Raw genomic sequence first — 27,742 nt, forward strand, 5'->3', positions numbered from 1 at the left:
TTGTTTGAGAGTAGATATGGCCTGATAATTTTGGTAAATTCTTCTCTGATTAATCATTTTGAAATTGTAACAAGAAAAAAGGCTTTATAGAAAAAATCATAGAAAATATTGAAATTGGTTTATAACATCAATTGAAGTTACTGTTTCATATCAAGGCCTTTACTCCTTGCTTTACCTTGCTTGTTTTTATCAAGACTGGAAGACAAGATAGATTAGTAACAAAAAGCTCTGCAACAAGGAACCTTAAAAATCCTACTCCCTCATTAAAATGTGTATTTCACGTCTTATTTAATCTACTTTAAGTACTGATTTACCAGATATTTCTTGACTCTTTGTTAATAACTAGAAAGGAGAACCAAAATATCTTAAAATATATATCTTTATTTTTCTATGCAAACAAAAAATATGATTATTAGGATCTTTCTTGACAGTAGTGCAGTATCTCTAATTAATTATCCACAGTAAATTTCACTTATGTCAAACAAACACCTAAGGCATATTCTTTTTTTCCACTTGGAAATCTGAAAGTCTGCTAAAGAAAAAGGTTTTTAGAGAAAATAGTCTTTAGTTATAATTCTGTTAATTTTGTGCAGTTATTGACACTTGCTTCTTTTATATGCTTTCATATTATTTTCCTAGTGGAGGATTTACATTCAAATAACAAAAGCTGAAAGATTTATGGCTTAAAATATTGGCAAAAATATAATAGAAAGGTACTGAAAAGTCTATTGCAATTGAACGATGTTGATTTAAAATTGCACTTTCCTCTTAAAGATTTTAATTCCACTGGTGAGCTTACTTGTTATTTATACAGCAAACAAAACCAGTTCCTCTTTACAAGCTTCACTTTCACATTTATAATATCAGCTGCAGATACTGTCCAAGCTGAGACAGAAGAGGGTAATTCTTTTGTTCACTCTGATTCTGTGATTCAGTTAAATTTAGATAAGTTGGCAAACAAGGAAAAAGAGAACTATAAAATGAAAAAAGTAAATGTGATTCTAAAGAAAAAAAAGTCCTAAAAAGAAATTGATGACAGCAGGTTACTGAAATAAAACAAGTATACAGTGATATCCCAGAAAACTTTCTATTTTTCATTTTGTTTCAGTGCTTACAAAGCTAGTTTCTTCTTTTCTAAATGATCATTAATAAAAAGGTCTCATAATGTTACAATTTCTATTGAAAATAAATTGGATCAAGAATATAATTTTTCTAGTAAATTTCTACTAGTGAGCAGTTCCTTAAAACTATACTTGCTTTTCTTCCAGCTTTTGAGTAATTTACTTTTATATAATGTTCATATTTTCTTTGTATTCACTGAATTGCTGGAAATCCAGGCATGGTCATTTAACGAAAATTATACATGGAAAATTACACTCCTCAATGTATAAGAAAGTTTAGCAATTTTGGAATGAGAACTTTAATGAAGATTATCTTCCAACAGTAATTATGGCAAACACAATAAATAGTAACACTTAAATGCAGACAAACACTGCTATTACTGAAAATGTAGCGTTGTATTTTTTGATGAGCAGTGGGAAGAGCAAAATCAGAAAATAAATCAGCAAATATGAAAAGCTGATACAAAACAGAATGGGAGATGAATAAGTTAATTCAACAATATCATGATGGATGTGGGAAAGACTTCACATAAAAAATACTCCTAATTATTGATAATACTAACTAGATTAAGTAGTTCAACACTTAATAGAGATATATGACAGTCATATGGAATCATCTATGGACTCATAAAATCATCTGGGGATAAACTCCTATGCAGTGAGTTGATGTGCATGGACAAAGAAAAGGAGAAGCTTCTGCTTGTGTTTTTCAACTACAGATGATCTTCAATAACTTTTGGGGCTTGTAAAGAAATAAAATAATAAAAGGTAGAAAAAAAAAGTCAAATATTTATCACTGATTTGAAAAAATCATATTTCAGATAATTTTTTAAAAACTTGCATTAATTCAACATTAGTTAGAATTAAAAGCTGTTCTAAATTAAGAATTCCTTATAAAAATAGAATATATGTTTTTATCATCTAGAACTCTTTTTGATAGCAGGTCTAATAGTAAATGGGAAAAACATTTAAGCAGGCTGAAAAATTATTAAATTAATGGTAATTTTTTATATTCTGTATCACAAAAGAAAAAAAATTGAAACCCTTTCCTATAAAGAGCACTTTATGTCATGTGTGTAGTTTCCATAGTATTTGTCAGTGCACAATGCTTATGTGTAGAACATCAACCATATTGCATAAATTCTGATGTTCGACTATCATGATTGATCTTACCATTACCTCCAGTTGTAGAAATGCCAATAATTTAAACTCAAGTTTTCACTGCTACTTTGCCTTTGAAAAGATCAAGCTATTACTATTCTATCTTTCTAAAAAAGTGCTATTTCGTTGCAGTGAAAAGATGAAGGAACCTGTTACTCCGTCTGTAAAAGGATTTAGATTCTACAGCAAAGAAATCTAACAAATCTGGGCAAACTGCTCAAACAGCTGACAGAGTGAACCATTGAAATGGCTCAAACTCCAGGGTTTGGAATTCTCCTTTGGCTGTACATTGTCTCAACATGTTGCAGAGAAATGCAGAGCTCCCCTCTCTCAGGCCCTGAGCTGGGATAAGGAGTAAATAAACGTTCTTTATAGCACTCGTCATCTCAGGAATTTTGTGCAACTCTTAAGTCAAAAAAGACATGCCACAAAAATTGAATATTAGATTAAATATTTTACAACTTTATAAGATAGAAGGGAGGAAAATAGAACAACATTGTCTAATAGGATTCTGTAATATACTTTCTGAAAAGATGAATTCTTCATTTTTCCAAATAATGCAGAGTAGAAACTATTTTGGACCAGAATATGTTTCTGTATCCAAATGTCTAGGATGATCTGCTGCAGGGTGAGAAGTCCCAGACCATTCCAGACAGTGTCTGCATCTAATATTCAGCACTAATTGTACACACCTGTATAATGTGTCAATTTACCCAGGCTGGTAGTAGGGTATACTGTCATTTCCTCTCCTCTTGACTGAGTATCTAAAAGGATCTTGCATGAAAAACTTCTGGAAAAAAGCAACAGTCACAAGGAAGATCAGCCCTGACCTCAGTGTCAATGTGCTTAGTGCTAGAAAGCCAGGGTATGCCCACCTTCAACTACTCAAAGAACCTGTGAAGCAGATTTGCATGAATTTAAAGAATTGTGAATATGGAGTAAGGCACTTAGTGCCCTATATCACTGGGTGCATCTAAATTCCTTCCTCCTTTTTGATACCTAGTTTCTTCTTGCTCTCGCCAAACAGATGCTTGTTTCAGACTGGTAATCTGTGAAAAAAAGAGATCTGGGCCAGAACTCAATGAGGAAAATGAATAGGAAAATGCACAGCAAAAACAACAGACCATCAGCTTTAGTTAGTTTTCTTCTTCTTGTAATTTAGTCTCATGTCCAAAAAGTAACTGTATAAGTATTACTTCTTTATATATATAAATAATAACGTAAAAATATCATTAAAAAAATCTATTAGTGACATTCTGTCTTATAATTGAAGTAATTGTTACTCTACAACACATCTACTGTGCCAGTAGACATTAAGCAAACATTAGCAAAACCAGAGAAATTTCGTTGGAATGTTGGAATGGAACTGTGTTATAGGCTGATTTTTTTTTTTTTTTTTCCTTCTGCAGTGAATCTTTCAGCCTAATAACACCTATGACTAAGTTTCAAATTCTTACTGGCTCTGAAAGATGTCACAAGAATTTTCCAGTGAAAATCTCTTACCACTTTATCCCCCAGCACCAGACTCCAGCAGACTTGCTCTCAATTTTGGTGACCTGCTGCTGCACGAGAAAAACTCCAACCACCTTTCAAAAAAAATCCCACTGCTGACCTTAGCTACAACTTTTCAGTACACCAGTTTCTGCTTATGCATTGCACCTACCAAAGGGAACTTTTCTCTGATGGAGTTTCTTTCCCAGCATACAGTCTTCTGCAGTTTACCCTGGTGGGAACTTCTCTCTCTACTGCAATCTCCACATAGCCAGGGAATACATCACTGTTGCTAAAATGTTTTCGATGCACTGGTTAGTTCCATGTGTGCCATTAGCTCCATCCCATCCCTGCTGCCATTCCTTCTATATTCTTTGTATTTTAAACTGTAATGATCTTTTTTTTTTGCTTCCTCCTCCCTAGTTTTCTACCACATGATAATAATCAGTGTCCATCAGTGGAGCTGAAGTTACCTTTAGATAAAGAAGAAGTGTCTTTTTTATTGAATAAGCTTCAGCTGCAGCACAGACCAAAGTATGTGTTCATCCATTGAAATGGACTCATTAGCTTCACAGGGTTGTTTAAATGTGCAAATTATATTAATTACTGCATAAAAATTTTTGGTCAGGTTGTACCCAAACTGCATCAACCATAGAAATGTCAGCTGTGATAGTAAAATAGTATATCCAGTTCAGGGGGCTGTTTTAGTTCCACATGGCCTTTTTGGCTAACAAATACTGCTGTACAATTCTTATATGTTTTGCTTACAGAAATATTTCAGAAATTTAGCATTATCAGCTTCTTTACTTCTCTTGTCTCCCCTGACAAAAAGTTTGCAGAGAAGAGTGTTTGGTAAAGAAACACTTTCCAATATCTTTCCAGTGTGTTTTACACTAAGAAGAAACAGGTTGGTGAAATAATAGCTGCTCTTTCATCACTGAGAGCAAAGGGAAAGATTTTTTTTTTTAAATTTTCATTCTTTGGAATGGTATACAGAAGACCACTGAAATTTGAAGATTGGAGATATGATTCTCTGCTCTCTAATGTGAAGGAGGCAACAAAGGTCTAAAACCAGAGGGAAATTCCCAAGTGCAGGCACATGAATAATTGAAAAACAATCTGTTTAGAGAATACTAAAGAAGAGACATTTAGGAAAAAAAGGAAAAAAAAGAAAAAAAAGAAAAAAAAGAAAAAAGAAAGAGGACAATTTATTTTTTATGACAACATTTAAAGAAAAATTTTCATAGAATCACAGAAATCAGTACAAATCCCCAAATTTTTTTTAAGACAAAAATATTGAATTTTATTGTGGGTTTACCTTGGTTGGCTGCCAGGTGCCCACACAACCACTTTCTGACTTCCTCTCCTCAGCAGGACTGGAGAGAAAATAAGATGAAAAATCTCATGGGTTGAGATGAAGACAAGATCATTCACGTATTACCACCACAGCCAACATCGATTTTACTTGAGGAAGTTTAATTTATTGCCAATTAAAAATAGACTCGGTTACTCAGAAACAAAACCAGAAACCAATCCCCCTCCCTTCCACTCCCCTTTTTTCCCATGTACAAATTTCCTTCTTCATTCCTGACTACTGGACCTCCTCTTCATGCTGAGCAGTGCAGGAGGATGGGCAATGGAAGGGGGGGGTCAGCCCATAGCAGCTCCTTCCTTCTCTGTGTCACTCCTTCCTTCTCCTGCTTTTCTTCTGCTCTGGTGTGGCTCTCCACCAGTTTCAGCTTCCTCCACAGCACATCCACCTGCTCTGCCATGGAGTCCTCCATTGGCTGTAATGCAGATCTCCTGTTGCCTGTGGTCCTCCACAGGCTGCAGGGGCACAGCTGCCTCACCACGGTCTTCACCAGGGGCTTCAGGAGAATCTCAGCTTCAGTGGCTGGAGCAGCTCCTTCTCCTCCTTCTGAACTGACCTGGGTGTCTGCAGTGCTGTTCCTCTCACATGTTCTCACCCTCACACAGCTGCTGTGCAACACTTTTTACCCTTTCTTAAACATGTCTTCCCCAAGGTGCCACAGAGCCTTTGGCTGCAGGGCCCAGCCATGCCCTGCATGGATGGATTGGAGCAACCCAGATCTAGCTGTGTCCGGCCTGGGGCAGCCCTGGACACCCCTCACAGAGGTCCCTGGAGCCCCTGCTGCCTGTGCCTGGACACCAAATACATTGATTCATATAGAAAGCAATTTTGGTTTAATTTGGTTTAGTTATAAAACAAAGCAAATAAATTTTAATACTTTCTCCTGCTATATGTTGCGATCACAAAATCTAATCAATTTAATTAAAAGAGACATTTTCTTAGAAATTCTATAGATTTGGATGAACTCCCATTTCTCCCTGAAATGTTGTTCTTATTAAAACCAGCCAATTATTAGTAATGTATTAAGCCAACCTCTGCAGGCTAACTAAGCTTCTTTAATAACACAAAAGGCTTATAAAACAATCTGCCACATAAATTTTAAAATTTAAATCAATACCAGAATTTTCATGAGAATTTTAATATTTACATGCAATTGAGAAAGATACTGTGCTGGTTTTAGCTGGAGTAGTTAACTTCCTTCCCAGTGGGCTGGTATAGAGTTATGTTTGGATTTGTGCTGAACACAGGGCTGATAACACAGAGATTTTTTTGTTATTGCTGAGCAGAGCTTACACAGAGCCAAGGCCTTTTCTGCTGTTCATACTGCCATGCTGGGGAGGGGGCAGGGGGTGCCTGGAAGGCTGGGAGGAGAGGCAGCCAGGACAGGTAACCCCAACTGACCAAAGGGACATTCCAGACTGTATGGCATCATGCTCAGTGTGGTGGCATGTAGTATATTCAGTGATTACATCCTACCTCCATTAATACATGAAATTACTTATGGAAGTAGACATGAACCTTTTTCCGCTGTTCAGAGGGCCAAGTGCTAGGTTGTCTATTTTGATGATATTGCTACAGGAAGGCAAAAATGAGAAATGCCTTGGGGTTGGGTTTCTGAAAGTAATAATTACTGGGCTTTGGGTGCAACAGTATTTCCCACCATGTCCCCTGTCTCAGTAAATGACAGCCTCATGCAGCTCTGAAGAGGCACGTGGAGAACTGGGTCCTGTGGCTCTCTGTAAGTGCATGCCTTTAAGGAAGAGAGGATAAAAGGCTCTTTGACTTTAAAAAAGTAAAGATAAAATAACAATAGTACATATTACAATTAATAATGATCACTTTCAGAATATCTTACAGCTTCAAAGCACTATGAAACTATCAAGTAATTAATGTTTAATTAGTGAAATTAACATAATTCAATATACAAAGATGCTGAAATAACAGAGGAGTTTTAAAACACACAAGCTAAATCCCCAAGCCCACCTGAGAAGCTGCACAACTTTGTAGTCAGGTTCTACACTATCCTTGATGTGCTATGAAAGCTGAATGACCAACAGGAGCAGAGTAGACCAGTGGAATAAATCATTTGGAAAAAAATAAAGTCTCAAATGCAATCCAGGCTTTAGATGGTTCTCCAGAGGGTAAAAATCACACACCTTGATGTTCAAGCTACTCATACTACTAATAGATAGGAAAGAATTGACCAAATAGAAGTTGAGGTTTTGTCTTTTTTTTTTTTTTTTCTTGTAAGCAGCTTTTTATTGCTAATTGATTCTTAACAGCTTATTCGCAGTATGATTCTGCATTTTTGTACACTTAGAAGTTCCATTGACTTAAACAGGAGTAGTGAGTGAACAAGGAATGGAGAATAGGGCCTTTGAAGTTCAGTGTCATTATTTAGATTTTAGGCATGCCTGGAGACAGCACTCTAGATTAATAAAATGCTTTGCTTCAATTAGATCTGTGTCTCCTGCATCCCTCCCCAATTCCCTCTGCCCTTGTTTAACATACTCCCTTATCCCTTCACATTATCCAGACAGGTGCTCTCTGCTACCAAAGTCTTGCAAGTTTCATGGAGAAGATTCAGTGTGGGGAGGCATGGTATATATATTGGTTTCTTGGCTGTGATGCATAAAAGGAGAATGTGTGAGTCTGTGAGTCTGATTTGTTCTCCCTGAATATATTGTTTCAGAGATTCTTTAAAAATATCTCTGAAAAAAATAATCTTAAAAGATCTTTTAAACAGATATGCTCACTTCTCTGTATTGCAAGCACATTTTCACAATCTAGCACAAAAAATGTAAATCAAAGGAGTATTACTTCTAGCTGATTAATTCTGGGGGAGAGGGAAGACAATATAAAGAAAAAATATATATTCTTTATTATATATGAACTCAGACTTATACCATGACTTTCTCTCATTTTCCACTGTATTAAGTCCCCTCATTTCAGATTTTCTTGAAAGAGACTTAGGAGCATAATGCAATGGCTACTGAAAACTGACACATTCTGCAAAGTGGGGCCAGGAAATTTTAAGTTTCATATTGAGTTCAATGGGAAAGTCATAAGGCCCTGCTCTTTCTCCCTGGGGGTATTTTCCTGTTTTATTGTCAGTACTATAATGGGCAATCAGTTCCTGAAATGGTGCCCTGCTGTCTAGATGAAGCATTTATAGGGTTTTTAAGCAGTGCATTTGAACACTGCAGAATAAAAAAAGTCAGCTCTTGTAAGTTCAGATTTTAGGGCCCTGATCCTGCACTGAACCATCAGCAAACCTCCTGCCCACTTGGAATTCAGAGCAGGATCAGGGTCTTGATTTCTGCATTTGCTGCTGCAATTCAGACCTTTATTTATCATAGCTGGAAACAACACTACAAGTAAAAATGCTTCTAAAATCCAAGTGTCTATCCCTTTTAAAAGTAAACTTCCCTAGATTTATGCACATATATTTACATAGTAATCCTCTGAATGGAGAAACAGCTCCTAATGAATTAGGGGATTACTACAAAAATATATAAATCATCACACGTTTTCCATGCAGAAACATTTTATTAAAAAAAAAAGTTCCAATTCAAATGAAAAAAGTCTTTTTAAGTGCCTAACATCACAAACCAGATCCAAGAAAGAACTTATGAGCCAGATTCAATATAAGATTTAGGCCTAAAATGAAACTAAGAGAATTTAGGGATCTCTTAAGGTTAGTCTAAATTAGGATTTAGAAGCCCAAACTTGACTACAGGCCAGATCATTATCTAGGTCATCTCTTTCCAGCACTTGTTAATCCTTACAATACCTGAATCTATAAAATGCCTTCCTGTGAGGCTTAAAGTTTACTACTGCTAAAAGTGGCCATACTTGTTCAGCCCTGGCTACTGAAGATATATGCCCATTGCCCAGTCAAATTCCAGACTTAATCAGGGGATAGTAAGTCAGTGAGCTATCTACTTCTCCAGAAAAGTCTGAAAATATTGCTATGTCTTTTTTTTTTTTTTACATCTGCCTAATGCTCAGAACTGCTCTTCACAGAAGCTGGAGGCCTGCTACCAGCCCTGAGCCACCATTAGCCATAAATTTTACAGCAGCCACAGGAAAGGGCATGTTCCACCTGTCTGTGGACATGAGACCTCCATGAAGCAAGAGGCATAGTATTACAACAGATAGAAAGTTTATGACTGACTCCCTCCTAATTGTTATGGCATTTAGCAGGAAGAGGTAAATATGATGTTTCATCAGGTCTTTATTCCTAGAACTATTGTCCTCATAAGCAAACGGCATAGGCAATACACTTCTATTCTGACATAGAGAAATAATGTAATTTCTGTCCTACTCAAAGGACAGGTAGAGAACACTTTCTATGGTCTTTTCTGGTTACAATGGCTTAATTTCAAGAGACAAAGCAAACATTTTTTAGAACTGTCCTCACCAAATTGTTGATTGTGTCTCAGGTGGTCACAGAGCTTGGTGATTTAGGCCATTGTTGTATGGAGGACACATCAATTGCTTCAAGATTTGGAAAACTCCTTACTACCAATGGTTTAACTGCCAGCCTATGGTTCAAAAGACAGGAAATGCAATTTATCACTTTTCAAAATAATTCCCATTGCTGTCTATTCCCCCAAGCTGTGTAGGCTCTCAAAATCAGCATCTCTCTCTTTTCATCTGAATTCTTTCACACCAGAACAAGAATTTATTCATGGGAACCAGCTACTTACTCTCAGCTGAGTGACATATATCTGACTTCCCCATACCTTTTTCATTCTGGGCTCAATTAACCTTGTCTCATGTAAAATGAAAAAAAAGGATGACAGCATGAGCAGAATTGAATATTATGTGAAGACTTTTTTTTTTAAGATTCATTGAAAGACTGAGGACATACCTCCATAGATAGATGTTAAGATGAATATGGCAACCTATCCCAAATTTCACCTGTCTGGCTATAAGCTGACTCCAGTTCCAAGGCTGGGTGGAACCAAGACCAAGTTAATCAGGAATCAGGAGACTCCTGAGAAAAAGAGAGTGTTGGCAACTTTGCAATTTTGAAAGGTTTGAGACTGTTTCAGACACTCCTTCAGCCTCAATGAATAGTTCTATTCAGTAGCAGGTGATTATCCTTAAGAGCAGGACCCATAGACACAGACAAAGCTAGTAGAGACACCCTACTGTGAGTGGTTTTTTGGCAAGCCTCACCAGAGACTTTGGCAGCCTCTCTTCCTCTAAAGTGCTACTGTGCTTTTGTGTGGCTGCATTCTTCATGCAAACAAATACCAATGCCAACCCTAAGAACATGAAGAACTGATAATAATTATTGTTTTCACTGCTGGGTAGCAGAAAACAACTGCAAGATCAAGAAATATCCCGCTTTCTGAGCTTTTTTTTAGAAAATATATATATTTCTTTAAGCTTAAGTAATAAAACCCAGTTATCTTACAACATATTTGAATTGTGTTTTCATTATATGCATGTACATTTTGAAATGGATTGCAATTTTTAATTAAGGCCCCATGTGGTTATCCAAAAAGAGTAATTAGTAGCTTCCAATAAAAGTTTTATGTTAATGCTTGTGAAATAATGTATTAGACAATTTTAGAACAAAACAAACTAAAATGAGGAATGTCTTAAATATCGCAACACTTGAGTCCAAATAAAATGTTTCTTTTATTCAATTTTTTCTACTCCATGCCATGTTTGATAAAGTATTTTTAGTAGCTATACATTCATATAACCTCGAGGCTGGAAAATATTTACTTGCTTGGGTTGAAAATATTTCTTTACAGTATTTCTGGTGGGCACTTACCCTGGCCTTCTCTGGACTGCTTAGTGAAATTTTAATTCTGGGAAGAAGGAGAAAATAAGCACCACAAAAAATTGTGATAAAGAAAAAACATGGACGAGAAAGAAATGTAAACAGAGACATAAAAGGGCAACTGGCTTTACAAACTGATTAGGAGCAACACAGGAGGTTGGATGGGGCTTTGAGCAACTGGTCTAGGGGAAGGTGGGGTTCCAACTCCCCTGAGTTGGAACCAGATTAACTTTAAGGTCCCTTCCAATCCAAATCATTCTATGATTCTGTGATCATCTATTCACAAGTTAGCAGTGAAAACTATTTCTAAGTTTTGTAGCAATGCTCTATCTTTGCATGAAACATAATACGCAGTCTAAAAAAATCACTTAGGGTAGAGTGTCTGCCTGACTTCAACAAGTGTTAACAGCTGTTGGGGTGGGAATAAGCAGGGTTTTATTGCTTATCCACTTGCCTACAGTCTGCAGCTCTTTGAAACATATGCCCTTTTTGAACCTTGTTCCAAATCAGGGAACAACAAGACTTGTTCACAAGAGGAAAATTCCCCTACCTCTAAAAAAGATAAAATGTTCATGGCAAGATGACTCCAAAGAATTTCTCTGAGACACTGACAATTTGGGCTGGCCTGAAGGCTTTGGTCTGTTAAACAAACACAATTCATTCTGTCTTGTGAGGAAAGCCACAGTGAGTATGCAGGGAGCAGTGAAGTTTCTGCTGAGTAAGCTGAGATTCTATCTCCTAGAGTTCTGGGTTGTGATACAGGACTGCCAAAAATACATGTGTTAATGACTAATCTTTCTTTCAAGATCTCAGCAGCAAATGACTCACCTCATGCATGACAGTAGCTCCTAACCTCTTGATACCGGCTTGATGTTAGAGCAACTAGAGACCTATTGGAGAGAAACGTTATTGCAGAGCTCTGAATTATGCATATTCTAGATGCACCAAGGCTGACAAGGCTGTGTAGGTGGAAGATGTCACTCCTACTAGATGTGTCTTCATTACTGAAATTCAAACACTAGCTCTTTTTGACTCCAAGTGTTTTGTTTACAAATGAATAATGAGAACTCTAATTTGATAATTAATTTTTACACCAGGTATTTTTGACTGTGTCTTTTGTTTACTCATTGGCATACAGGGGTTTTCTGGTCTAAGGGCTAAGGGAGAAGGATACACAAACAATGACAGGAGACCTAACCACTATTTATGTTCATTTTTGGTGATTTTCTCCTACATGTAATCAGCACATATGCGTTTACTTTTATTACAGTTTTAAATTATTTGGGCCAGCAGATGGAAAGCAAAGGAGGATAGTTATAATTTCTATCAGCGGTTCTCTTCTTATCCCTTTGCCTCCAGCACACGATCTGTGGTCCTTATTTGTCTTCAACAATCTACTGATCAAATATTTATATTCCTAGTTCTTTTACCCTAATAGAAGAATTCAACTGGTATTTCCATGGGAAATTCTACTTCTTCAAGAAAAGAAGAATCTCAAGACTCTGAATTATCCGCTTCTCAGAAAAAATAATCCTGAAAGTTGTCTTAGAATATAAGAATATTTTCAGCAGTTTGTAAGATTTAAATACAAACTAAAATTTCAGACTTTGGAGTCCTTGTATGGAGACATTATTATTTATCTGTTTCTACTGTTTCTGCTGAAGTAATTTTACCTGAAACCTTGTAATTGCTTGATTAGGGAGTGTTGTTCCCTGATAGACTATTACAGCTAGTTCTTCCTTCTTTTTTTTCACTTGCACCTGATTTAGCTCCCACTTTATTGCCCTCTAAGATAATGACACTGCACTTGATACAACTATTTTTCATTCTCTTTCAACACTGTAGTCATCCATGTTATTCTATTTTTCTCAGATCATGATCTTCCATTGAAATGGTGATCCCTCACAATGCTGTTTATGATGTTTATATCAAGGTCCTCAATGGAATACCAATACATTTCCCATCAATGATGCTCCTGGATCTTAATACTTTTCCTTCTAACATAAACCCTTTTCTCTAAAGAATGAACCCCTGTTGTTTTGATTCACAGAAGTATTTTCAGACAATGATCCAAATTGCAGAAGAGACTGTCTTGAGGAAAAAACCCTCTTCGATGTGCAAGCAGGTGGAGCTCTGATACACCACTGCATGGATGTCACTGAGATATCCTGCTTAATTAGTTGTACCTGACACAAATTTAGCAGCTTAAGAAAGGAAGAAAATATAACCTTTTTTTAATTTCTTATTTTTAAATAAAAGTTACAAACCCAGTAGCAGCCCATGAACAATATTTGTAAATTTAATGACTTTATAATAGTTTGATGGAAGACTTAGGGATTAGAAGGTATGTCTACACTAGGAAGCAGTATAGCACAGTAGGGGGTCAATCTGTGGAGTGAAACCATTAATTCAAGCAATCTGCGGTGCAAACATTTTAGATGGGGTACTTTAGAAAAGCTGCAGACTTGTCTTACGTGCACCCCCTGAAGTGCAGGGGGTGTGCTACTATAGCACAATTCTTTACTTGCCTTCTATGTACCCCATATGAGGGATTAAAATGTATTCATCCATCCCTTTAATAATTACAAAAACTGGCAAAAATATATGGTGAAACATCTCCCTAGAGATAAAGTGACTTACTATGTAGTGACTTTGACATGTAATGAGAGACATCAAAGTAAATCTGTGTCTAAGAACTCTTCATTTTTTACCAAACATATACCAGTAACACCCACAACTCTTATGACATCTTGAAATAGAATTGTCTTTGGATTTGTGCTACCTACTTATACAAGTTAGAAGCCCTAACATATCTCACAGAGTCTTATATAAATTTGAATTTTGAATGCTTTTTATTTGACATCTTTCATATAATTACTAACTTGTTTAAATATCGCTGTGCTATTGCCTGAGGTAAATGCAGTAGAAAATCCCTATGTTCAATGTTATTGTCTTACAGTTTCATCCCCTCTGTCAAACTGAGGACTTTTGTTAATTCTGCAGGGGAATTTTTATTTCATTTTCTTGTTCATTCCTAATGTGGATGAATAAATTGCTGGCTATCTACTTACAGATATAGAATATTTCTTGTGTCAGTTAGCCAAGCTTAAAATGAATCTGTGCACTTTTGTCATTGTCACAGAAAGGTTTTTTTTTCCCCACTGCACAATAAGGAAATGTAGAGAAAATACACATTAGCTTTTTTCAAAAATTTATTTAAATGATTGATAGTCAAATCAACTACTGTTCATTCTAAGGAAGGTTCTCAAAGTTAATATAAACTAACTTTAGGAAAGAACTGAGCACATACTTAAATCAGACTTTTTCTTCAGAAGAGCTTGGAGTGAATTCAAAAGGTGGGTGCCAAGCAAGAATACTACATTCACGTACAACAGCTGTGGGAGAATACAGCACAGTGCTTGAAGTACTCAATAGCAGGGAGAACTGGGCACTGACTTCCCTACCCAATTTACATTAAAGTGCCATTAGATAAAAAAGTTATAGTGGCAGCAAGAGTATGGACCGGAATGCAAATCTGGCTCTTCTCTACTCAGTGCAGAGCCTTCTGTAATAGAAGAATTAGGTTTTATTCCAAATCTCCAGCTGTTGTAGCAATTGCTCTAAACACTGAGTTACTCATATGAAAGGCAGACTCCTATGTGAGGTCCAGCCTCATGCAGGCAGTTAAGTGTATCTCAGAGTTACCTTCTCAAATTTGAAGGGAAAGGGTGTTCAGACACCTAGTTTTATAATTTCAAGTTGACTGATCTTGAAATCTCTCTGTTTAATACTCCAATAGCCAAATATTCTATTCTTAGGTGTCTAATTCACCAAAATTCAGTTCCCAGGATATGGCAAATAACATATATTGGCACACAAGCTTTCCTTTGGAGTTTATTATTAGGCTACAGCTACTGCTTTAGGTATCTATGTGGGAAGGTTTTGTACCAGTGACATTTGAAAATCTCTGATATCACTTAGGAGGTGACTAACATTTCCACTGGTAATATCCCCGTACAACTAAGCTCTTGCCGGAGGCCTTGCATATTAACATCAAACTTCTCACAGCATTAAACTGGTAGGTGTCTTGATAATTAGATTAAAATTTCATAAAACAGAAACTACCCAGTGTGCTTCATAGCAAAGCCTGAAACACATTTGGAGTATTCCAGATATCCTGGAATATCTACGAGAACTTTGGTAGGACCCCAAATCAGCCAAATCTTTGAAGAAGACTAGTCTAGATTTTTTCGCTAGAGTGGTCTCTCTGAAAAAAACTGAAAATACAGGCTTCATCAGTTCTTTGAACTAGGATAGCTAAACTTTTGGACAGAAAGACTCAAAGTCACTGGGAGATAAAAAAAAGTTCAATTAATAATTAACTTATAAACTAAACCATTTTCCTCCATTTTAGTTCCTCCCTGATCTTAAAGGTAGGTCCTTGCTTCTACACTTTATTTCAGTCATTATGGAGGCTTCCCAGCTGGAGCAAATGGCATGGTCCCCTGTAGTTAGTAGGGACACTGCTTCTGTCATCCCTGAAGCCTCTAACAATGCTTTCAGTATTCCTGACCTGCAGGATACCAATTCACTGCTATACCTCTCACTGCTTCCTACTTCTCTCTCACCCTTGACAAACCCCTGCACTTCCTATCTCTGTGCTTGCTCAGAATGCTCTCCAGAAAAGATCCAAAATCCCCTACAGAGATCCACAAGGCCCACTCATTTTGAAGGAACAGAAACATAATTTTGAAAAGCGATCTAATAGAAAATAAGGAGAAAAAGTAAAAGAAAATTCTCTGAAGAATTTACAACTGCAAACCTTACTCTACAAAAATGATCTTAACAGAAGGCAAGTAAACATCTAGGTCATCCCATTTCTTCTTCTTACACACCATCTCCTTGTTCAGTGTGCTGGCAGTTTTGCATCCCAGGCCTATCATCCAATACATCCTTAGACTGCAGAGCAAGGATAGCATCTAATGCTGCAACACTGCGGCAGTAATCAAGAGCTGCAATACTCATTTCTATCACTACTTCTCTCTTAAAAGGGTGCCCAGAGCCCTAAAGAGAAATTGACTCCATGGCTACAAAAATTGTTTAAGACACAAATTAAACAAAGCTCAATATTTGAACCTATATTCAACCCGGGTTATTTTTTTTTTTGTTTCATTGTTTGCTAGCTTGTTTGTTATTGCAAGTTTAGTTCTGCCAACAGCAGTTACAGGATTGGTTTCATAAAAGGAGTTTGAAACCATTGATTTCATATAGGCATTACTGGATCTCATAGGAGCAATGAGAAAAAAGATTTTATGCAGAAATGTTTATTCATTGGTATTCATTTCTTAAAGCTTTCTGTATTCTATGATAATATGACCTTTGTATTTTCTATTGACCACCATACTTGTATTCAATACAATACTTTATTTAAATATTAATGTATTAAGGCATATAAGTGTACCATATGTTAACTTTTGTTCCATTTGTTTCTTAACTTATACTACAGGGTTTAGATTTGGAAAAATATGTGAAATATGTCCTTGAAAACTTGTAACTAGATCTGTATAAATATTACAAAAACAATAATTTTGCATCAGTATGGTGAACAAGTAGCAACGTGCCTGAAGAATATAAATTGAATGTTCTCTAGAAGAATCGGTAAAGGTTAAAATTCATCATTTTAACTGATAGGCTTTCTTTGGGAAATAACTGATGCAGTGAATACAAAATGCTATGATAATTCTGTGTTTCTCCTCAGTGTTTTTTTTTTCCCCCTTGAAAAACAGTATCTCTTCAATAATAAAGTGCACATTTTTTCATTCACTCTAGAACTAAGTTTCCTACAGTGCTTGTCTTCATACACAGCTGATAGTTTTTTCACTTTAAATGAATCTTTTCATCTGAATAGAGTGAACCCTTCTGTCCATTTCAGGAGAGGTTGCACTTCTATAGGAAATACACAATGATTCAGATCATTTTAGGAAAAGATTTAACCTAGACATGGTATGAAGACTGGTTGCTAAATACCACATTTACTACCACAGTTTCCATAGTGATTTTCAGACTGTAGCAGGCTGGAGGCTGAACTAGAAAAATAGGCATAAATACAATTTATGCTAGAAATAATGACAGTATTTAGGAGCATCTGTTTGTCCCAGGCACTGCACCAATGGCAGTAACAGATGACTTTTCTTTTCAGAGTCCTACCATCTACTAAGTGAAGCAGAAAGGTACTGCCATCTTTCTATAGTTAGAAAATTGAGTTACAAAGAAATCAAAAGACATTTCTTTCACAGTCATATAGGAAGACTGCCACAGAAATGAACTCTGATCAGCTGAGTTTCAGACCAAGTTATAAACCAGATTTCAGTTTTCCATTGAGTAAATTAACTCCATTTAACTATTACTCAAACTGCAGATTAACCTCCTGTGCTGATGGTCAGAAGGAGCAGACTTGCATGTAAATCAGGTATCAATTTGTGGAGATTAGCTAATTCCAAGTAATATTATTTCTTTCTATCGTGTCAATACTTCTGCCCACAAAAGAGTCTCAGTGCAATGTACTTTGTTAATTTGGGGTCCGAAACAGGCTTTTAATTGCTTTGCCAATTTAAAACTTATGAGTGTGAATAGACTGTGGCAATACAGAGACACACAAGTCCAGATTTGTATTTGGCATTGCTGGCAATCAGACTATCACTAGGTTTGAACATTTCCAAACTTTCTCCATGAGATATTAATTGCCCACTCTGAGTTTCAGGCAAGCTGTCATCCCCAGGAACAAGCTCCATGGCAGACAGACCCAGTAGCTCGGCACTGAGCACCATTTCAGTAGGCCAAGAAAAGAGCTACAGACACGCACTCAAGAGCCACTTTCAGAAACTGCACTGTGCCACTGTGGGTTAGGGGCTTTCTTAATTCACTTCCAGACAGACAAACCTCTCTAAAAGTTCACCACGAAAGGCACAGTGACTCTGAGTGTGTGTGTGTTTGTGTGAAGTTCACCTCTAATCTTTACATAAGCTAAGAATTGTTCCTGCTCCTTTCATATCTTTCTCTCTCCTTTTTTTCCTTCTCCTTCTGCAGGCTGTCCAGATAAGGATTTTCATTGTCATTGTTCCCACTCTAGTCTGAATAAGTGGAGTGTATGAAAAAGCCAATATCACAAAAGGACTCGCAAATACTGATGCCACCATTGGACTTGAATTTAAAGTTATCTCACAAGGACACTGTTAACATTTATCCTTCTCTCTGTAGGCCAACAAATTAAAATATTACTTGAAGTCTCAGATCAGTTTCTGCAAGAGCATTTCATTTTGATTGATGTCCTCTATTAATATCAGTGGTGCTAGTTAGCTTTAAGACACCCCAAAGGGTAGTCAGCTAGTTAAAACTCCAAATGAACCTCATGCCAGCTGTTTAGCCCCTTGAAAGTTTTGCTGAGCATTGACAGAAGACCTTATCTATCATTACAATTAAGTGCCTTTAGACTGTCCCTTCTAAGGGAAGTCAGCTGAAGTACCATCTGCTATTTTGCTTTCAGAACTCATTGGTCTCCTCTAAGCCAACCATTTTACTTTTGAAATTACATTTCTTTTGCAGGAGAGTGATGGGCTGATGAAGAAAACTTTTTGTTTTAATAATCAGCAGTTTCTATGATGTGACATAATTTTTGCAGTGCTCAAGGCCTTTTACAAATCAAAAGGAATCCAACTAAAACAGTAATTAATGTCAAATGACTAGTCACATACGGTCGTATTTAATTAAAAAGTTCTAATCTTTGATTAAAACTCCTCACACGTTCTTGTGACTGCAAACTGTTGTCTAAAAAGAGAAAGTAATTGGGTACATAATCTATTGTGTCTTCTAACTGACACCTGCTAATTGTCTCAGCAGCAAATGGCAACAATTTAATTTAGAAAGTCAAAAAGTTTATCTTGTATGTCCAACAGATGGTTTTTTTTCTGTTTTATATTCCTTTCCACATTAGGAAGATCTCTTCCTGAGTGATCTTTATTCCTCTAAGAATCTTCTGCTCTCTAACAACATGATTTCCTATAGTAAATACAAAAGATATTATTTACAAAAGATATGATTCTTTTAATGTGCAGTAAATGTTTTAAATGCTATTAATCTCTTATTTTTTTTTCTAAATATTGATTTATCTGAACAGCAGATGCTGCAAACAGGTTTCTATACTCATAGCTTACAGGGAGAAAAGCAGGAGGAATAAGCCACAGAAATTGCCTCCACAGGAATTCTGGCATTCAGAATTTCAGCTGGTGAAAAGCTGGCAGCTATAGCCACATTCAGCACTACAGTGAAGGATCTTGCCCCTTTTTCTCGTCCTCTTGAGATCTTAGCTTCAGCACCAGCGGTACAAAGAACACTGCTAAGGCAGAAGTGCCTCAGAGGAAAGAATATTCTTTACCAGGTTCTACCCTTTTTTGCTTTTACTCATCAGTGCAGAGTCTAACTGTGATTTAGCAAAAATTATAGTCACTATTATGTCTGTGTTTACTGCTGAGGTGCTCTTTCTTTTGAGGCTTATGGTTAATCTGCTAGCTATATTTTTTTCTTTCTGTCTTCTATGGCATGATCATTTGTTGTCTGCAGTTTTACTGAACTAGAATTGTGACACTCCAAATATATTGGTACTCCCAGCTGAAATTCCCAACAAGAATTTTGTCTGCTTTATGTCTTATTTTACCAATATATTAAAAAGTCCTTTGGCATGTTGAATGAAGCATTCTCAGGGAAGAAGAATACAATCACTGTCTTTTGACAGCACATGTTTCAAAGCCACACGTAATCCACAGAGCCAACTGGTAGATGAAGTGTGTCTGCAAATACATTTTGGTTCTGATGGCTTCAGACACCAGTGAGCTGTGACACCTCCAGTCAAAACTATCTACTTGGGCACAATAATTTTCAACTTTCTTGCAACCACAAACACATCTGGACCCACCCCAGTATCAGGCACTGGGAGGTTGCCACTACAAAGGGACCATTGCTACCCAAGTGGTGGCTGTGAAAGTGTCCATGTGGAGTGGCTTGATGGCACCCTCTAACTGACTTGAGTTCTACAGAGAATTCTAAGTCTTCTTAAAAGCATCTGTCCTTTTTCATCTATAAATTTACAAAGAAAGGAAAGAACTGCTTTCACTGCTGTACAGACAGAGAAATTGTAGCACCGAAAACAGAAATAACCTGTCCAGGATCACAGGCCTAATCAGTGGCAGAGTCAGCAAAATAAACTTGTCACCTGATTTCCATATTTCTTCTCTACAGTCAAAATATAAAAATAGCCATCAATACACATGAATGTATAGAGACAGATAACAATATAGATTATCTAGAAAGCTTTGTGACTTTTTCTAGTAAGCTGGCTGCAGCATGTCAATAGAATAGTAAATAAACACAGCAGGAGTCTTGACTACATTTTTTTTTACATAATCAACTTTCAAGTATCTGAATTTGGGCTCCTTGGCCAAATCATCTCTTTTCTCTATCTACAGTATCTTCAGTTATTCATCTTCTGTTCCTGCTTGCTTCATACCTTCATTATCTCTCACCTGCTGTGACCTCTTAGACACTGTAACCTTCTTCCCTCTAATCTCCCTCCTCCAGTCCACTCCAAACACTTCAGCCAAGGTTATCTTTCTTGTTCACGACTCTGATCATGTCAAGTCCTCTCAGTCCCTCAGGTGGTTTTCTGTCTCATTACTCTACAAGGTCAAATTTCTCCTCTGCAATTTTGAGGCTTTGCAAGAGTCTGCCTTAGTCCACCAGTGGTCTGAGTCCTTAGTCATTCCTGGCTCTGATACAGTCCTGCTTACTGTGTGTATCCGTATCTCATGCATGACTTCCTTTTTCTATTCCCAAAACTGTTTACAGTGCCTAAAATATCCTCTCTCCTCTAACCTGCCAACAAACTTAACACTCCTCTTTCATGTTTCTTCCTGCATTCTCTGTAAATTTGTTTATGAGTGCTTTGGAGCAAAAGGCTTGTTTTTGAAAATATGAGGTGTTTGCAAAGTTGCAGGTATAACAATGAGTTGACAAAATAATTATGAAATTTACTTCATCATCTTGCATCACACTGTAAATAAACATACAAAGTAGCATTTAAATATATTCATACTAAGTAAACAACAGAAATGTCTCCAATTCTCTTCTTCTCCAGATCTATCACGCAGCAAGGGAAAGGAATAGTGGTTACTATGCGTGAGTAATATATACTTGACAAACTTGATTCTTTCACCAGATTGCCTTTCCTTTGATGGCTGACCACAACCAGCTGATACATATTTAAACCACAGCCTGGACTTTATGGTGGAGTAAAGTATACTTTTGATTCTCATTAAGACATGACCTCTGACAGCATGATATGAGTTCTGTGACTTTCTCACAAGAGCCTTGAGCCACGATTAATTTTGATTAATATATGCTGCTTTTCAACAAAACAGCTCCTACTGAAAAAAGACAGGTACACCTAAATCTGTAAAACAGAAAAAAAAAGAATAAAGCGGATAATGTAAAGAAATCATAGGCAAAGCCTATATACAACAATTAAAACTGTTGGGCAAAAGTTTATGGCAGCAGTTTTATTTCTCTTCTCCTTAAAAAAAACAAAAAGCAAACAAAAAACCCCAAACAAACAAACAAACAAAAAAAAGAAGAAGAAGAAAAAAGCCACAGACACAACAGAACCTTTTATTCCTAGGAGTTTCCTCAGGCAAGGGGCATTTCAGCTTGTTTATCATACAAATCTTTCCCATAATTCAGCTATTAAGCAACAAGATTCTATAATCTATTGTCAGTTAAATTAATGTTTGTAAATCTTTATTGCTGATGGTATTATAATACCAGAAGTATCTAAGGGCAACTGCTATCAGCTTTATTGATAGAAGCAGTGGGAAATGGAAAGAAAAACTTGCAGCAGCAAATCAGTAACTCTTTCTGAAGCAAATGCAGTGTATGTGATACATTTCTTGTAGTTCAGGTATGAAATGAACTAACAAAAGGAATAATATAACACAAAAATTCTGGCCACACAAGATTTGCATCTTGAAATGTAATTAACTTGATTAATTAGAAGTATGCTTCTCAAACTGTTATATGTAGATAAATGAGAAACAAAAAAATCCACTAAAATTTCTGTATCTGATGCTACTGTGGGAAAACAATCCCCCTCTCCAATTTATCAAATTTGAACAGCAAAAGAGATAAAATGTGTCATTTTAAAGTGATACAGGAATTAATCTGGTTGAGAGCTCAACATACAATACTGGTCACTAGCTGCTTAAACTCAGACATGCTTTCACATTTGACACATGCTCCACACATCTGGAGACACATGCCAACCGTTCATCCATCTGCTCTAACAGTGCTGGTAGAAGTCTGCTTATTATTCTCTCTTTGAAATACACCAACAATACTAGAAATATTGACACCTATAATTAAAACATCATTAAATTCAACCATACCTGTTAATGTCTGGCGTAATTGCCCTGGTTTTAGTAAAAATGTACCAGAGACTCTACTCCCACTTTGTGGTGCTAGTGAGTTAGTGTTGACAATGACTAAAGCTAAATATTTTAATTGTATGTACCGTACTTGAAAAAAAAAAAAAAAATTCAAATTTTACTCAAACAGACTATGTGTTCTTTTTCCAGTATATCTCTGAACCAAATTAAAGCAAAATTTCAGTGTGGTAGCCAAGTATATTTACATACTTAATAATTTACATTACCTTTTAATAGGATAGTATTCCCCTGGCTGGCGTGGTAGAAATCTTCCAAATTATTAACCCCAAATTAAAATCATTGTTGTGCTCACCTATACTAAGATTAAAAAAAAATCCACCCTATTTTCAGTACCACAGTGTGTACTTTTGCTGCCTTGGTAGTGAATGGCAAAATTCTATCTGATTTCAGAAGGATGAAGATAATTCTTCTCCATGTTTGAAACTGGCTGTCTTCTAATCTTTCCTTCCTAATGAATAGAACACATTTATTCAATGCAAATTACATGAAGGCAGGAAGGCAGGAAGGCAGGAAGGCAGGAAGGGAGTCTTTGTTTAGGGTATGACAATAGTCGAGCACTGGTGTTTAGCCCATGGGTCTCAGTTTCCTTGTCGCTGTGGAATACAGCATCTTTCCATTTAACATTCCAGTTTCCTCCCTGTGTGATTTTCAGTGCTGTGACATTTAGAAGGGATGACAAAACCTCAATAGTTGTTTATTCCATAGGTCAATATTCCAAATAGTTTTCCTGATACATTAGAAATGTTAGCTGCATTACTGTTAATATTGACACCTGATATTTACTTCACAGAAGGAAAAAAGGTCATGTTTTTATCATCTCTTTCTTCCTAATTAATTGCACAAATATGCTTAATACTGGAAAAGACCTGTTAAACCAAATGAGAATTTGTTCTGTTCAGAAGGGTAAGTGCTAGGCCTTGGTTATACTATAGCCAACTATGAAGTGATTTAGTAATTTTAAATTCATGCCATTTATGCACAACAGTAAATCCTCCAACATATTGGTGTTTGCCCAACTCTGTGTATTAACCATTTTTGTTCCCTTTATGCGATAAGGTGTGAGCACTAATTGTCATTTTTCTTTTTTGGTACACTGACTGGAAGGAGGACATGTATTAGAATCTACCAGAGAGCATCCACAGCTTCAACTCGAAATGAACATACTGAAAAAGAATAATGTCTCCAAACAGAATAAAGAGATTATGTATTAATATTCAAATTTACTTTAGTTTTTTAGTAGAGGCCACACACCTTGTGTATGTGGGCACTTAGTGATGTATTGTTTAGGTCTGCCAGGTGTAATTTTGTATTATATCTTATTTTAAACTCTTTGAGATAGACAGCATAGACAATAATTTGATCTTTGAGGTCTTTCAATATCCTCCTGTGAATTTTTAACATTTTTCTTTCATGCATTTATTCTATGATAAGTGGCTTTTCAGAGGTTCGGGTCCAATTCCCAGGCCACTGTAGCCAGTTGTTTGAGAGAGTTGCTGTTTACTACAAGACAATAAACAATGGCCCCTGTTTGTGAATGCTTTCCTATAAAGTCTGTAAACCAAAGAGCTTGCTACATTAAATGCTTTAGAAAAGTCACAAGCAAAACTTTAGAATTCTCCTCGTAAAGTCTGTAAACCAAAGAGCTTGCTACATTAAATGCTTTAGAAAAGTCACAAGCAAAACTTTAGCATTCTCCTCATTGGTTAAAAAAAACCCCAACCAAACGAAAAACCCCTGAAAGAAGCTGTGATTAAAAGTTAATTAATTAATTGTTTTTCTTTAGAAATTCAATTGCATGGGGACTTCTGTGATTTTTGCATCACATGAGCCAAATGATAACTGGATGATCATGTAGATGAAGGCTGAAATCTGGCTATGCTTTGATGAGCCTTTAGTAGGAAAATGCAACAAGCAGCTACTTGGTAAAGTTCTGCAAGAGAGCAGGATCAGGACTCCAGTCATAATACCATAGAGACAATTTATGTCTGCTGAAGAAGCAAATGCTATACTAACATGACTACAGCCTTTCAAGATCAGAGACAATGATCAGGAACACCACATTTTCTTAGAGAAGAAAACAGCAAAGCAATTTAAAATGCATTTCTTGAGCAGTTTTCTATATGATTATGTCTTGGAATAAGAGCTCAATAATGTCTGAATTCAGATATTTTTGTGACCTAATATACTTCATACAGATTGACACCTCATATTAGTAATTATTTTATCTTTCTTTTGCTCATATGTGGTCTTTCCTTGTCCAACACATGGGTTTTTTGATAGACATTTGTCACTGTACGATGACAACATCTAATATTAGTGTACCAATCACTACAAATTAATCTTTAATTTTGTTCTGGCACCCTCTCTTGAAAGAGAGGTGTGTGACCTGTTTCATCTTTATAAATTAAATTACCTACACACAAATTTTGCATATCTTTCAGTTAAAGCAAGCTAAGTAAAGAGAAAAGCTTTGCAACTGAAGAAACTTGCTGAGGTGTAAAATGGCCATTGTTTCTTGTGGGATTTCATTCCACTCTATTGAGACTGTCCACCAAAGATGTTAGTCGCTCTCCAGATAAACTATATTTATTCCAGACTGTTCTAATGGGACAAAAACCCAAAACTGTCAACCAGTCATCACAAAGGACTCAGTCTTTTTCATACTCTGAGTCATTAAGCACCTTCAAATAAGGGTGAGATGTTGAAATTGACTGGTGTGCTCTGAGGCAGGCTTTGCGCCCTCACACATCAGGTGGCAGTGAGCATTATGGAGGGGCTGCACTGCAGCACCCCAGCAGACAGTGTTTCCCAGGCAGTGAGGCTTCATGGCCTCACCATTAAACAAACGAGGATATAAGTGATCCTGGATCATCATTCACCATAACCAAAAGGCATGTTCTTGTGCCTCAGAGATGCTTACATACCCTTAACTTGTCTTTTCAGGTAAGTTTTTAACTTAAAAAGCAAATTTTACTTCTTTAGTAAAACTTTAAAGAGAAATCCTCCAAAAAGCATTTCATTTAGGTTTGATACAAGTTACTACATGTTAAACAGGAACTAGCTATTAAGAAATACAGAGCAAAAAACGGATAAAAAACTGAGTATATATTCCCTACATCTAAAGAAATGTGTTTAAAATAATTATGCTATTTTAGTAACATAACCAACTCGTTAGCTCTAGATTAAATACCCGTAGTGTAAAACAAATCTTACCTTAAAATGTTACTCCTCCCCATATAGTACACCCTCCTTTACACACCACAGTGGACACATTGAATGAAATAGGCAAATGGCAGAAGTTAGCCCTTTAAATATTTAATGCCTCTGCACATTAAATAAAACTGTCTGCAACATATATTTTGTAGTGATTTATTTGCAATTCAGATGTTATCTCTAGATGTATGTAGAACCGTTAAGTCTGCTAACAATTTTAGAAATTATAATAATACAGAAAATTGTAGCAATTCATTTATGTTAATTTACTGACACTAAATTCCTCAGGGCAGCAGTCATGATGAATACACTTTCTTATATAAAACTAAACCTGTTTTGGTACCTAACACATCAATGTTAATGACAGAAATACTATCTAAGATTTATATTTGCATAGATCTGTTTGTTTGTTTATTTTTTTGCATCATTTATCCGACATACTCATTTTTTTAAAGAGTAAAAAGTTATTTTATGTACTCATCATTAAAATGCCTAAAAGGACCTAATTTCCAGGACATGGACACTTCACAATTTAAAAAAATCAAGCCTGTTCAATGTCTTTCATAAAGACAGAAAAATTCACTAAGCATTTTTAGTGGTCTCAAGGATACAGTATTTCATATTTTAATTTTACGATCTGTTTTTGTTTTTGCAGCAGGTTATAGGATTTTTTAAATGTTAATTTTGCACCTTGGTTATTACATTCTGTTCAGGCTTTTTTATAGTACTGGCTTCTGACTAATCACTTATGACAAGACTGTAAGACAACAGTTTGCCTGCAGAAAGCGGGATGTATAGCAGCACCATCCCAGGAGCAAACAGAGAAGGGAATTATGACTTTTAGAAACATTATTTCCTCTCTTGCTTGCCTCTGGCTCTAAGGGGGGCACAAACCCCTACTGCTCTGTGCTGGCAGCTAACTGTCAGTTCATCTTATCTCAGATGGCCAATGTGTCGAGGGGATGAAGCCAAAGTCCTGCATGGCCTTGAGCACCAGCTGCCAATGCCCCATCAGGACAGGGACCAGTGGCCCCTCACAGGCTGCTGTCATCACTCTCCAGCTTTTGCTGTGACCTGAAGTCACACTAGCCCACGCCAGGAAGCAAGCCCTCAAGTCTCCCTTATTTTCCTGCACAGTGGGGATAAGAGTATTTGGCAATCCTATTTGGTGATAATGCCACCGAAACCAGTATTGAGACCCAATTTGTTAGTCAAACAAGGCAAAACAATCATCTCCTACCCCGTTACCCAGTTTTAGATATGCTGGACACATTGGCCAAGGGACTTCATTCTGTAATTCCTGAGAGCACATTCCTCAGAGGTGGGCCCCTGCCTGGATTCTCTCTTGCCATCAGGAGATGAAAGGGAGTTTCGTACAAATAAATGGCTTGTGTTGCACCTACAGACGTGTCAAACTTTGAAAACCTCATGCTCTAGACAGCCTTGCCTTGATGCTAATTGGTATGTTTTTCTTTAAAAAGTGAAGATTCTAACCTTTTACTTGACAGATATGTGGGCAAAATGCCACACAACATTTTGAAAGCTTATCTGTAGTCTGCTGTTTACAAGTCTTGTTTATGCTGGAGCTCACACAGGAGTATACAAATGAAAAGGGTTAGCAGGAACAAAACTGGATGGTTGGTTTCAAATAGATGTGTAAGCTGGCAAAGAAAGGTTTTCACCTACAAAAAGTCTAAAGATGTTGCTCCCTTTTAAAAGGCATACAAATGTAACACTTTACTCAACAGAATTTTTTATTATCATAATTTATTCCTAGTTGTGTCCCTGAACTTTTCGGATGGAGAGCAAAGACAGTTTCATTACCTGTTTTGGGTTGGTTGTTTTTTCTTTAGGTTTTGTTTTTTTTTTCTAATCTTCTGAAATTGCAGCTAGGAGAGAGTAAATGGGATTCCATCTCTCTGAGAGATTTAGCAACAGAATTGTTTACAGTGTTGCAATCAGTCATGTTTAAAGTAGAGCTACTAACTGCATAACTAAATAAGGGAATACTTTGGAAACAAAAGGGTTGCAT

General features: G+C 36.5%; 1 long non-coding RNA gene across 9 annotated transcripts in view; it reads right to left on the reverse strand.

Moving 5' to 3' along the window:
- Nucleotides 1–361: 361 nt before the first annotated feature.
- Nucleotides 362–27,742, reverse strand: part of LOC120411622 — a 34,509-nt gene continuing 7,128 nt past the window's right edge. For 2 of the 9 annotated variants that reach the window (XR_005604078.1, XR_005604071.1), the window contains exon 6: nt 9,124–11,838. This is a non-coding gene — a long non-coding RNA (uncharacterized LOC120411622). Of the gene's footprint in view, nt 4,066–5,091; nt 5,150–6,511; nt 6,896–9,123; nt 11,839–25,710; nt 25,747–27,742 lie in introns of those variants that run through there. The other 7 variants (XR_005604085.1, XR_005604075.1, XR_005604083.1 and 4 more) reach the window with 7 other exon arrangements.

The sequence above is a fragment of the Corvus cornix genome, chromosome 1 (genome assembly GCF_000738735.6).
Source record: "Corvus cornix cornix isolate S_Up_H32 chromosome 1, ASM73873v5, whole genome shotgun sequence".
Lineage (NCBI taxonomy): Eukaryota > Metazoa > Chordata > Aves > Passeriformes > Corvidae > Corvus > Corvus cornix.